This window comes from Pezoporus occidentalis, unplaced genomic scaffold (assembly GCF_034315485.1).
Source record: "Pezoporus occidentalis ecotype Australia unplaced genomic scaffold, CSIRO_AGI_Poc_V1 ctg12, whole genome shotgun sequence".
Taxonomy (NCBI): domain Eukaryota; kingdom Metazoa; phylum Chordata; class Aves; order Psittaciformes; family Psittacidae; genus Pezoporus; species Pezoporus occidentalis.
The window spans coordinates 846,633-860,237 of record NW_026912994.1 but is presented as its reverse complement, the minus strand read 5'-3'; positions in this window follow the sequence as shown (position 1 = coordinate 860,237).

The following is a 13,605-nucleotide window of genomic DNA, read 5'->3' as shown; positions in this document are numbered from 1 at the left end:
TCCTTGCTGGAGGCGACAGTGGGGTCATGTTGCAGAATCAGTAATCTGAATAGGCTGGTTTAACAACTCGTCCACAGCAGGCCTGGTACCCTCCCTCTTCCTCCTCCCTCTGCTTCTCTCTGTGCTATCCAGCTATCAAACCCATGCTGCTTTGGTAAAAAAAATGGTAATTTTCTTTCTGGCTAATGTTAGATCTGTTCACAAAGGCTGGTGGAAGGAAAAGGATGAAACCAAGAGGGCAGAAGTACGGCTTCCTAGTACGGCTTCCTTTTTGAAATCAGCAAGCTTTCAGAACTGCAATATCATTCAGCACATCATGTTCATGCTCCTGAGGTGCTCCAGTGCCAAGTCTGGATACAAGTCAAAACTGTCAGCAAAAAGCTCAGAAAAAAGCAAAACATCACCCTCTGGGCACTGAAGCTGATTTTTCTACTGCCAGCAAGAAATGTAGCATTCAGCAGATGGGCAGAATGAACTGGAGGAAAACGTAGCAACGTATTTTGAAATATCATGAGTAGATGAATTAGAGCTCATCTCATCATGCTGTCGCAACACTTGCAGCATTCTTCTGTTCTTACTTCGAGAAGAGCTGAAAAATTTGCACAACTAGATCTGTCAGCTGAAAACAACCATGTCAATCAAATCTGCATAAAAAACACCAAAGAAACCAAACCAACACATTTCTATGGGGACAGCACCAAAAGCTTCTGTTGGATTAATTTCACTGTGTCAGCATTCTTCTATGCCAACTGCACTATGAACACACTGGGCTCTGGGCAGGTAAGCAGAGAGCTGATCTCATGATTGTTGGTCCTAGTGGCCTATGGTATTCTGCTCTGAAAGGTTTCTGTCCCCACAGCAGACGTGTGTGCAGTTTACAGCCTCCTTGTCTTAAGCCAATCCAGAACTGGTCTTTTAAAACATTGGGCTAAAGACCAATTAAACTGCAACCTCTTCATGAGGTATACCTGCCAAGCTGCCTCTATGGGGCAGGAGCTCACCTGGCCCAGTGTGATGCTGTAATTCCACATATAATTCATGTAACGACTCAGTAAATACCCCTAGTATTAAGAGCCTGCATATTACTTGCAAACTGGGATTTAGTTTCTGTGTTACGTAGCTCATACTTAAGAAGTTTCGCTAGGGTGCTTCAGAAACTTCTCTGTGAATTTAAGAACAAGGCACCCAGTTTAAGTTTGAAATAAATTAGGCAAATTTTGTCCAGTTTGGAAATCCTTTTCAAAGATTTCCCCATACCTCTCTAGCTCTGAAGAAAGCTCAAAATAGAAAATAAGGAAAGATGCAAAGATCTCCTGTTCAGAGTCATGGTCAAAGTTATTTTTAGACTAAACAGTCACACTTTTAAATAGTCAATTTTAATGTTCAAAATGTCTAAATATTCATTTTAAATAAAAGGGCATTATAGGTATTTATAGTCCCTATAGGTATTTATAATCCTTGCCATTAACATCCTACACAATATGTAATTTTGTAATTCTGGGGCTTTATGTTCATATTTATGCAGATGAGCTCTTCAGTGTACTGCAGCTGTTTCCTCAACCACATAAAGTGTTTGCTTGTTGCAGGGAAAACATACATAATTACATTAAGTTGGCTGCCAAGAAATAATAGTCCTAAAAGTAAAACCTATTGATTAGACAACTGGTACTTCAGTCTGTATGTCACAGCACAGCTGCTGTCACTAGAAACTGTGGGATATTTCCCTTGTAAACTTTCCAGCTTTTCACAGATTTATGCCATGTTTCTTTCCCTCTATACAGTAGGACAGCTTAATGCTGTAAAATCAGCACCCTTCATTTCTTCAAATAATGGCAACTGCTTTTAAAAAGGCAAATCTTACAACTGTCTCTCATGTAGATACGTGCCTTTCAGGTTCATAGCACATATGCAAGTGCACACACACTTTGCAGTGTCAACTCAATTTTCAGTGGAGACAGTTACACAGTGGAGAATCTGAGTGTTCAATTTTGGAGTCTGGAAATCTCTATAGAACTTTAATGGTGGGGGATGGAGAAATTTCGGACATCAAATGTTTGGCTGCTCCTCTGGGCACAAGATGTTCAATCTTCTCTGTTTGCATCTGCCTCCAAAAATTTCAGAGACCAGCTGCCCTTGATAACAGTTCTATCTCCTTGTTGCTGGAAACCATACAACATGGTGATAGCTTATGGATCATTTAAGTAGGATTTCTTAAACTGTGAGTGATGGTTTGCTTGAAACTTTACTAGATTATTTGAATCTTCTTTAACATCCACTGGTTAAAACAAAGCAGAGCCAGATAACAACTTGCACTGACCACCTTGCTTCACTATAACCATTCTGGGGTGGAGTAACAAGCCAAACATTAGGAGATTTGCAAGCAAACTGTGAAGTTGATGTTTTTGGCAGGGACAAGCAGAGGCTGCAAGTCAAAGACAAGCAACTACAGCTCTAGGTGATCTGGAAAGCTCTGAGACATGCTGTTCCACATCAACAGAGCTCTCTTCTCTCACACAAGATGTCCAGGGAAGCTTGTAAAGATCACCAGAATCAGAAGGGAAAAACTGATTACTGCTACCACCATGCATGCCTTTTGTGTATGTATGTTTCAGACTGACACACATCACAGACTCTAGTATTTCATGCAAATCAATGTTTTATCTGCTGTGCCATTTTATGATCTCTGAATTAAGGAAAATACAATGCGCACTGCAGCAAACAACTCTGAGCTGTAAACTGTTTGCCATCACTTGCAACACTGAACTTTCTAGCCTCCTGCTGGTCTCTGCTTTGGTGCTACCATAAAGGCTGAGGGTGTAAAACCCTTGACCCTGTATCCCAAAATGATTGTCAAAAAGTCACAAAACACTTTAAAAAGTCAATACATAAAGCCATATATGATTCTCTAGGTAATTATGGGATACCTAACTGCTACTGTGAGATTTAAATTCTAACAGTAACTAGAAAAATGGTTGATAACTTCATTCTCCTGTCAATTCTCAAGATAAAAGAAAATCACATTATATGTATCTTTTAAAACACCAGCTCTTAACTGTGGACATGTCATGGCAAAGTTTTAGCAGCTGCAGTGATCTGCTGTCATGTTGAATCTGGATTGTTACAGGGTAGAATTTGTTTACTTTTAGCAGATGAAATAAAACAGTTTGTCAACAACAGCATGTATTTAGTAAAAATGCAATCTATAAGGAAGCCTCTTTGCAAGCCCTAGCTCTCAGTTTCTTCTCCAACAAAACCTCACTAATGTAGAGCAGTGAATATTTTCTATTTTTCTGTTTTCTATTACCACATCTCAAAATCTGTCCTCCCTGACCCTCTCCAAAAATGAAGCTTCCTCATCTTTTTCTCACAGCGTTGGACTTCTGCCTTCATCATAACCCGCAAAACTCTCACACTGAATCATTAATCTAGTCATGGGAAGTTGGATGTACCTCACACTGGAGAACAGCTGAGATACAGTGAAATGAGGCACATTTGTACCAGTTGAATATATTGCCTTTTCACACTCATAGCCCTTGCCAGCCTGAAAATGAAGGACTGAACTTGAATTGGTGATTCATTTTAGAGCAGCTGAGCCACCAGCTCTGTTCCCACATTCTAGTAGTATTTTCTCTTTGGCCTCTGTTGACAAAGCTTTGTCACCCAGTCATGAGAATGGGCTGATGGTGTCTAGCTTGAACATGTACAGCAGTGTGCAACCCATGGAACAAATGCAACCAGTACAGATCTGCCAAATAGTTTGTGCTGCCTGACAACAAAGGGATAGCTTTAGCAACTGGCAAGTCAAAGCCTGCAAACCTCCCCTGAGATACCCACAGGCACACTGAGATGAAACACATCAAGCTGAGACTTGCTGTCTTTGGAGGCATGATCTGGTCAAAAAGGGTGCTCTGACCTACAGCCTGCCCTGTTTCAGAGCAGGCAGGTGTGGAGCTGTGGCAAGGTGTGTGTTGCCAGGGGTGCTGGGCAAAGCCTGCATGTCACATCGTCAGAACATACTCATCTTTAATTAATTCAATTTCCTGCTTCTAGAGCTAAGTAGCTAGAAACATAGCCTCCCAGGAGATGCCATTTCTACTGAAAAACTAATCGGAAATCACAAGAAAGTGTAGTTTGGAAATACAAGGAAAAGTTAACTGCAGAGGCACTACTTGCTTCTTTTGAACAGAAGCCTATACACAAGTTTAAAAGAAACAAGTTTGTCAAATAAAGTTTGATAGGGTGCAAAGGACGAGCTGAATTGATGCTAAGGATTTCCCAATCCCAGAGAAGCATCCCACAGTGCACTGTAAATGAACTCCCACTCAAACCACTGTAGAGGAGACAACAGAACACTCATTTAAAACACTACATGACATCTTCAGGCAAAACCAGTCTCTGTGAGCACTCTCTGAACCCACAGCAGATGAGTTACAGAAGATCTTGCAAAAGAACAAGAGTGTTATGGGTTGAAGCCACACGGTGCAGGTGAGGCCTAAGGCAATGGCAGTAACATAGGAAAGAATGGTAATACCAAGGAGGCTACGAGAAATTGGTCATTATCAGTGGTTAGCGCCTATTTCAGAGAAAATAGACTGAGGAGAAATGGATAATTAATCTTCTCACACTAATTATGACAAACAGTGACTACAGTAATTGCTACCATCCAAGTAAAGCTACAGATTACTCCTTTGTTAGAGCACGGACTGGATGTGTCCCATCAGGTTTAGTAAAAGACTGCATGGCTACCCTAAAAGGGAGATCCATTGTCTTTAAAGTAATCAAAATAAAAACAAACAGTTATTTTGTGCTGAGAACTGATTTCTTAGGTGTGCAAGGGAAACAACAAGCTTTCAGCTGCGTTTAGGATCAAGGCAAGCAGGCAAGCACAGAATCTGTATCTGAAACAAAAGCTCAAACAGGGCAAAAGAATCAGAGCAAAGGGAAGTCTGTCATAATCATCAGCTTCACCCCAAAGACCCTCTTGTTGTATCTTTAGTCCTATTCCAGTTCCTAATGTGGGAATTTCATTGGCTTGGGCCTTATGTAATTTTTTTTTTTCACTTTTACTGCATGACTCAGATTTGAGACACCATGCTTTGAAATCTATTCCAGATAAAAGTTAAGTGCATGCCAAATTATTTCCCCATGCATATTCTGTCCCCAAATCAGCCCCAAAACAGTTTACCAATTTGCATTGTTACTGTGCTTGAAAGTTTTTCACTTTTGATTTCAGACACCTTCTGCTACTAATAGAATTGTCCCTTAAAAAAATAAAGATACTTATTTAACTAGAAGAGAGATCACCACTAGAGAAAGAAATTTTAATCCTACATATACCCACATAACTAAGAAAGAGGAAGCAAGAGCCTAAATATATCAATTTTACTTTGGAGGACTTACTAAAAACCATAGACTAAAGAAGCTTATTTTCTCGGAGATGATTTTGTGGTACAGCAGTATCTGACATCAATGTAAGACCAACAAAATTTCTTTAATATGCAATGAAGTGCCTAGGGTACTGCACTAATTACACATTTGGCAGGACGTGAACTCCTCTGCATTTGTGAGTAGCCTCTTAGTCAGTGTGCAAAATGTAAGGAGCACAGATCAACCAGCAAGCTCAAATACCACATGAAAAAAAAAGTAAGGAAGGAACCTATATGACTATAGCATCAATGGCCAAATGATCTGATCCCTCTGCATGTGGTAGAATAAAATCTGCAGAAGCCAAATCCCTTCCCTAAAATCTCATCTTTCTTGAAGCCATGAATACTAACCAATGTTAATGCAAATGTTGACAGGCACCCAATCATTATTTAAATAAAGAAACATTTCTCTAAGAAGCACCTTTCCCAGGTCTCCCAGAAGAGTTTTCACTGTCTATTGTTAGACTGTACACTCCTTGGGCCAGGAAGTGTCATTTTTACTGCCTCTTACAGTGCTAAGCAGGTTATTGAAGCTTAGCATCCATAACTATGAAAGGAAAGCAAAGAAAAATCCCACAAGTTAACTTTGATGTGGGTGGAAGATCCCAGTCCTGTTCTGACATCAGGAAACTGGACTCACAAAGGATTTGTGAAGGCTGTTATTAAAAACGGTAAAGATATTTAAGGCTCACATACAAAGGGACAAATGAGAATGTTAACATGTTTTACTCCAGTTTATTTAACTGCATGAAACCTTTCCATGGACACTTATAACTATAGTGGCTTTAATTTGATTAGGGGAGGGTCTTTCTACATAAGGAAGTTAGCATACAGTAAGGTGTTTTAGAAATTTCTGTGTGTCTGGCTGCTCTACACTCACTCCTCATGCAGTGATGATAGCTAAGTCCACTTATATATATATATATATATATATATACAAATCATGCCCACACAGGGAGTCAGCATGAGAAGGAGTAAGCATGTCATCAAGTCATACTCTGCTGAACAGCCCTCCAAAGTGTCAGATGACAGTGATACAAGTCAGAACTTCATGGTATGTGTACCTTTGTCATCAGACTTTAATCCAGGCATTCCCTGTTGCTTCTGTGCCCTCAGCTACTTCAGATAGCTTTTCCTCCTTGTAGTGTGGGGAATGCACAAGCTGGCATAGGCTTTTTAATCTCTAGTTTCTTTGGGGTGACAGTACTGTATCATCTAATAACAGAATTAAAATGCTGTCATGCTGGGTGCATATATAAATGACATAGCGAAAAAGTCTGTCTCATCTCCTGCTGTTGAATATTTATACTGCAGTAGTGACCAGATTTCCCAATGAAGTTTGGGGTTCCATTGTGTTTGTAATTTTGTGCATGTCTGTAACAAGACAATCCAATCACATGCCTAGAATATTTATCTCATCTGGAGATGACAAAACCCCAGGGAACATCTACCTCACATGATCCAAAACCCACATGACAGCACAATCTAATGAGACTGGTTACTTCTTGTATAAATAGGTTTTAAGAAGAGCTAGGATTTTAATTTCAACTTTAACTCCTAGAATGCCTAAATAGCACTCCTTCCTGTCTATATCCATATTCAGTGCAGCTGGGAACATTTTTACTATTATAAATGCTAGGACTTAAAAGACAGCAAACCATCATCTGGAAGATATTGGTACCAGTGTACAACTGGTAATATATGAATGCTGGCACTGATCAGGACTTAACATTGACCTTCCTGAACAGGACATGATGAACCAGGTCCACTCAGATTTTGAAAGCATTATTTTAAAACAGAAACCACAAAAATACACAGTAGCAAATGCATGCTCAGACACTTCAGCCCTTTGGACCGAGGAAACACAAATGATCTTTTCCTCTGCAGCTACATTCACAGTAGTCCTGTTAAAAAGCAGAGACCAAACACTTGTATCACATTATATTACATATTCAAACATTCTATTAGAAGGAGAGTGATTGGATGTACTCTGCCAATTCAGTTCAGTTCTCAAGCAATATTCTCCTTCCTTGCTATTAAGCATCTCAGCCTCCCAATCTGTAATAACTGGAATTGGAATCCTCTGTCTTTTACAACAGCATTTCCCTCTGATTTAATCATTCTATTCATATTTTTTGCTGACCTGATTTTTCTCCCCTTTCACTTTTAAATCCCCTATTGACTTGAATTAATCTTGCAGAGGGTTTGTATGACTGGGAACTCACTGAGTTTCGAAGCAAGCTCTGCTAGCTCATGAAAGGCCTTCTCACACATCTACTTTCAAAAAAAGAGGTTAAATGCCCAGTGACAGAGGCAGCCAAGTATCATTGGAAAAACCTGCAGTCCACCGCATACACAAGAAGAGAATGAAAGTGATGGTTACAGCAAATCTTTACCTGAGATGCTGTTTCAATTCAAGTTAAAACTCATTTGGGGGAAACTGTAAAATATTGCATAGGAAAAGTAAGGACAGAATGGCTACTAATTAAAGCACTGAACAGTTTCATGTGTACAATACTTAGGCCCTGGAATAAGCTCTTACTTCATGCTGTACTGTAGGCAAAATACCAAATATGTACTGCATCCATCAAAACCTGTAACTGGCTACAGACCTCATGCCTTAAATAGCAACATGAAGCCATTTAACAGGATTTGATCGTTGGTTGATACTTTTCTCCCTGTCTTAAAACTGGAGTATATTTACACAATAGCTATCTCTATCAAAAAGGAGTCTTCAGTGTGATACAGACTCATGCTGTACACCTAATATAACCTCTCCGGATAAAAACTTATTTCAGTTATGAGACTGTGAACAATGGGCATTTCAGATTCCTGCAATTTGTGAAATACTATTTTTTTTTCTTAGTTGCATTAAATTGAGGAGAGAAAGAGCTTGCGATTTCATGACATATACTGAACATTGGCTATATAATAATTAAGCACGCTAGGAATATAAATTAAAAAATATATTGTTATAATCAGATACAAGCTCATATACAGAAGAAAAGAAATATATCCCTGCAGTGAAAAGTGTGGAAACAAACATCTGCTGGTGCCCAGAAAAATATGAAACAGCTCTTCACTTTTTTTCTTAGTCATGCTGTTGAGTAAAATCCTTATTTCAAGTACAGTGGTTGTACTTACCAGTCCTACTGCTATTTTATAGATAACATTCCGTTAAATGGGGATCAAGAAACAGCATGAAACTACAGTACTTAAGGACATAATACAGCTGTAACAGAAATTCCTACTGATGTCTGCATTTCATGTAGCTTTACAGATTCGGGTAGTGTTTCACAAAGTGTGGTCTACTGATTATTGTTGGTCAGCTAAGTCACATTAGGGGATCTATAGAGCTGCTGAACATACTCAGCAGCAACCTGGTATACTGGGAGGTGTCCCTGCCCATGGCAGAAGGGCTGGAGCTGAATGAGCTTAAGGTCCTTTCCAACACAAACCACTCTATGATTCCATGATTCTATTTTCCAGAAAAGAATGTGATAGAAGTGCATGCATTTCTTAGAAACTTAGAGGCCTATTGTTGATCCATAATTACACACTGAACAATCAACCCCTCCTCTCAGTTATAGGGGAATATTAACAGAAAGCAGCATTCTCCTTTTAAAGACCAAGGACTCATGTTTCAGATGAAAATAGAAAGGTTAAAAACGGCCACAAGCTAAACTTTCAGCCAGGGAAGATACTCTTATCCAATTACAAGAAACATTCCTGCAATTAAACCATTTGGCTGCACTATTAATACTACAAAAGCAGCATTTTCTAGCTAAAGAGTCAAAAGCCATCATATGCAAACAGAGCAGCCATTAGGCAAGGGAAACAGTGTGAGTCTAAAAGCACACAAGGCATTGCTTCACAGCAGAAATATTATTAATAGGTTTTTATCACATGTATTTTGCTAAATTTTCCTCTCCTTTGTACAGCTTTCCTGTTTGTTTGGTTTTGTTTTTTTTAAATATATCACTAAGAGCTTTGTAAGTTTCTGGTGTGAAAAATATTGTGTAACTATTGTGCTTAGACAGAAACAAATGAAAACACATTTTTCCTTAGGTGCTTAGACATGGAAAAGGTAAAGGAGAAAATAGTTTCAGCTGGAGTGACTTTTGCATAAAAAAATAATATTTATGAAGATAAATTTCAGATTACAACAAAAAGTACAGAATCTTTTTGCCTATTTTGACAATTCTTATTACAATACCAGAGCTGTTCATAGCAGTCTTATGAAAACAGGTTACAAAACCTAAGTACATTACATCTAATTTTCCTTCTTTATGCTAGTACTTTGACCTTCAAAAATTAGTGTAGGTTCCTGAAATGATTATATAGCTGTCTGTAAGCTTATTATGAGTATCTACTGAAAGTATTTGCAAATTTAAAATAAATAATTTTCACCTTTAATTGCAGTAGCAAAACTATTATCTTATTACTATTCTTACTCACCATGAAACTGCAAAGTTTGTGTGGGCAAATTATCCCTCTCTCTGCTAGATAAAAAAAAAGTGGATATGAAGTTGCTGAAATATTGCAGTACGGGCATTTAAAAATTAAGTAGAAATGTTATTCACAGATTCAGGAGGAGCAATAATGAACATTTATTGGTTTTAAAGATATTTGGTGATTTCCATCACACAATTTAAAGCTATCGCATTGTTTTAAATGTCCTTGGGATTTCCATGCCATCAGATGTGAATTTAAGAAAATGAAATGCTGTTTTCCATCAACCTGTGCATTAAATCCATATCATATTTTCCTTTAAGAAGCTTATGTCAGTCAATATGGATTCTGTAGGTTACCCACTGTTTTCAATACTGTACCAAGTTAAATGAAACTTCCAAGGAGTTAACAGAGAGGGTCCAGCAGAGGGCCACAAAGATGATCGGGGTCTTGAGCATCTCTTACAAGGAGAGACTGTGGGAGCTGGGCCTGTTTAGTCTAGAGAACAGAAGAAATGCATATAATACCTCAAAAGTGGGTGCCAAGAGGATTTTGCCAGCCTCTTTTCAGTGGTGCCCAGCAACAGGAAAAGGAGCAATGGCCATACATAAAAATACAAGAAGTTCCACCTCAACATGAGGAAGAATATCTTTATGTTGAGGGTGGCAGAGCACTGGAACAGGCTGCCCAGGAAGGCTGTGGAGTCTCCCTCTCTGGAGACATTCAAATGCCTGGATGTCTGGACATGTTCCTGTGTAACCTGCTCTAAGTGGCCCTGCCTTGGCAGGAGAGTTGGACTAGATGATCTCCAGATGTCCCTTCCAATCCTAATGGTTCTGTGATTCTGTGATCTCATGAAGAGAACAAGATATGCGCCCATTGTTTTCAAGGACTTGACAAAGAACCATTAGCTGCATAGTGTCACTGTGTCTTCACAAATAAGGGAGTAAGGGAAACCACAAGCAGAGGACAATGGAAATAAGAAGAGGAAAAGGCATGTTAAAGAAAGATTCAAGAAGGTATAAGAGTTCTTAGATACCAATACCATGGCTTCCAACTCACTGTCAAGCTATCCCTCAGAAGTACACATGGGTACTCCTGGAGAAGGCTGGGAGTTTATTATTCGTGAGAACTACTACTGCCTGTTGGTCAGGCAGCTTGCTACCGTTCTTCCTTGTAGAGGATGGCCTTCACAAAGACCATAACCTTTCTCTGAAAGTCCATCCAAAACTTATACTAAGTCTTCAGATGTTACAATTCTTCTTAATCAGTTCTGCCTATATGAAAAAGGCCCATACTAAGCCTGAGACCATGAAGATCTTGGGTCTCAGGTTTTTAATCATGATCACAATTTAATGCAGACTGCAGACTACAGACTACTACCACTACTACACCACCTGGTACAAATCAAATAATCCGCTTAAAAGTATTACAGAAATATATACTCAAGGACACAGTTTAAGAACACATTTGACTTAGTACAGCTAAACTGTAACTTATTTGCAATTCCAAATCACTAAAGTCACTTAGGAGCAGTTTGAGACAACATTCTGAGTCCGTAACGAGGCTTGATCACTGTAATGTGATACAAGAAAGGAATACTTGCTGTTGTAGTAATCATGTCTGGAGGACATGCCTTTTTAAAATGTATAGATCACATTATGAGAATTTTGCTTGCCACTTGTGTTTCAAAGTGAAAACGAAGGTAGTGGAACATTGAAAAAAAGTCAGGAACAAACCTTGGCTATTTTTCAGTTTTAGATCTCCATAAGCATTCAGATATCATTCACTTTCATATGTTAAATTGGAAAGGAGAAGATTTGAAGTTGCAAAGGCCTATTTATCTTCCTCCTAATCTAGCATGCTTGTTCCCTTTGCAATGAAACTTTTACTGTCTATTATCACATCATCCAACTTTTCTCCAGTGTTTCTGACTTTCACCTGCACTTGCTGCTTCTCTCATTCCAAGCTCCTCCAGGGGATGCCAGCTTTGAACTGAATCATATAGTTACTTTTTTTCAAACTCTTTTTCAAAAATCCACATCTTCTGCAACCCATGGAAGGTATGAGGTGACTAACAATGGGTCTACCATAGGGCGTCCGGGAAATGTTTGACAGTAAAAATAGCAATAGCAAAATTTATTCTTTTTTACTCCTCATTGATTAGTTTCTTAGGGCATGTCTGCATGGTACAATACTACAGGACACAGAGTCACCTGAGCTGCTACTGAATCAGCCAGCTCTGTGGGACAGAGCTAAGTAGCCTAAGCACAGTGCCATGCTAGCAGTGTTACTTTGCTTTTAAAAAGGAAGTTAGTATGCCTTCACAATAGCACACTCTGACCTGTCACTACGCCAGGTTGCTCAGTGGTAGCCTGATGATTTCTGGATTTACCAGAGTGTAGAATTTCATTAATGATTGTGCAAATGCAAGTCCATTAAAGTTAGCAAAACTCATATGACGACTTATTTGTAGATAGTTTTCTCTTAAGGCCTTATGTGCATGCAAACAAACACTTTTGAGTAAAAACACCTCTGTTCTGAACTTCTGTCCATTAAATACACATACACATACACATATTTATAAAATTTATATAAAAAATAAATTTATATAAAAAATAAATTCTTTGTTTGTATGTGACGAAAAAAAGAATAATTAAATTTTCAATGAAATCAAGGGATCGGTCACCCAGAATTGGGTGACCTCAGGCATGTGCATATAAACCAGCCATTTGGAAGACATTTAAAGGAAGTTCTTGATATTTCTTGAAACAACTTCTACATTGCAGAAATTATTCTCTTTTTATGCTCTTTCAACATTATATACATTTGAATAACTCTTATTTGATTTCAATCTACATTTAAAAATAGCAAAAAAGCATTTCTATACATTGCAAGATTATACTGCCCTGTGAAAATTTTGCTACACACTAATAAGGGAAGCCCACTTTATGGCTTTGTATATAAGTTACTGGCAGAGTCAAGGAAGCCATTCAAGGAACAGAGGCCTCAGCCAGTAAGACTGACCACAGTCTACAATTAAGATGATGATCTTCAAAAAAGTCATGTTAGAAAATAGCAAAATAGAAGTAATAAAGTTATGAAGGCAGCCATTAAAAGTTTCCAAAAGGTAAAAGTATGTGAATTAAAGTGTTTAGGCCCATCTTAGAAACTGTTTAAGCATATTATAACTGACCAATATAATTCACCTATAATCCAGACAGGAAACATGCAAACTAAGCTAAAACAGTATTACCGACCAGTAAGCTCTCTATAAAGGTTGTCAAGAAGTATGAGTTCTTCAAAATACCGAAATCCCCATCATGATCAAGTCAGTCATACAGGACAAACTACAGACAGTGAAACGTGAAGTGGGAGCTCAGAAATCTATGAATTTGAAGTCAAAATGGCAAGATTTCTAACATAACAGATTTTGAAAGTGTATCTTCCCTGCCTCCAAAGAAAGAAACAAAAACATCCTGAACTAACAGTGCAGCTAAAAAAGATATAGACATTATGGATAATAAGGGATTTGAGATGTGTTCTATCAGATATAGTTGTGGTTGGGACACTTTATCACACAACTTCTCTCTTCCTCTCACAACAAAACCTCTGACTTCATGCATAGCCTGGTATCTTAATTTAAACCAAGAGTGAATCTAGACACTGAAAGCAAGGCACTAGCAGCTGGTCTGACACAGTTCCCTCAGCACTGCCAGGGAGGCCA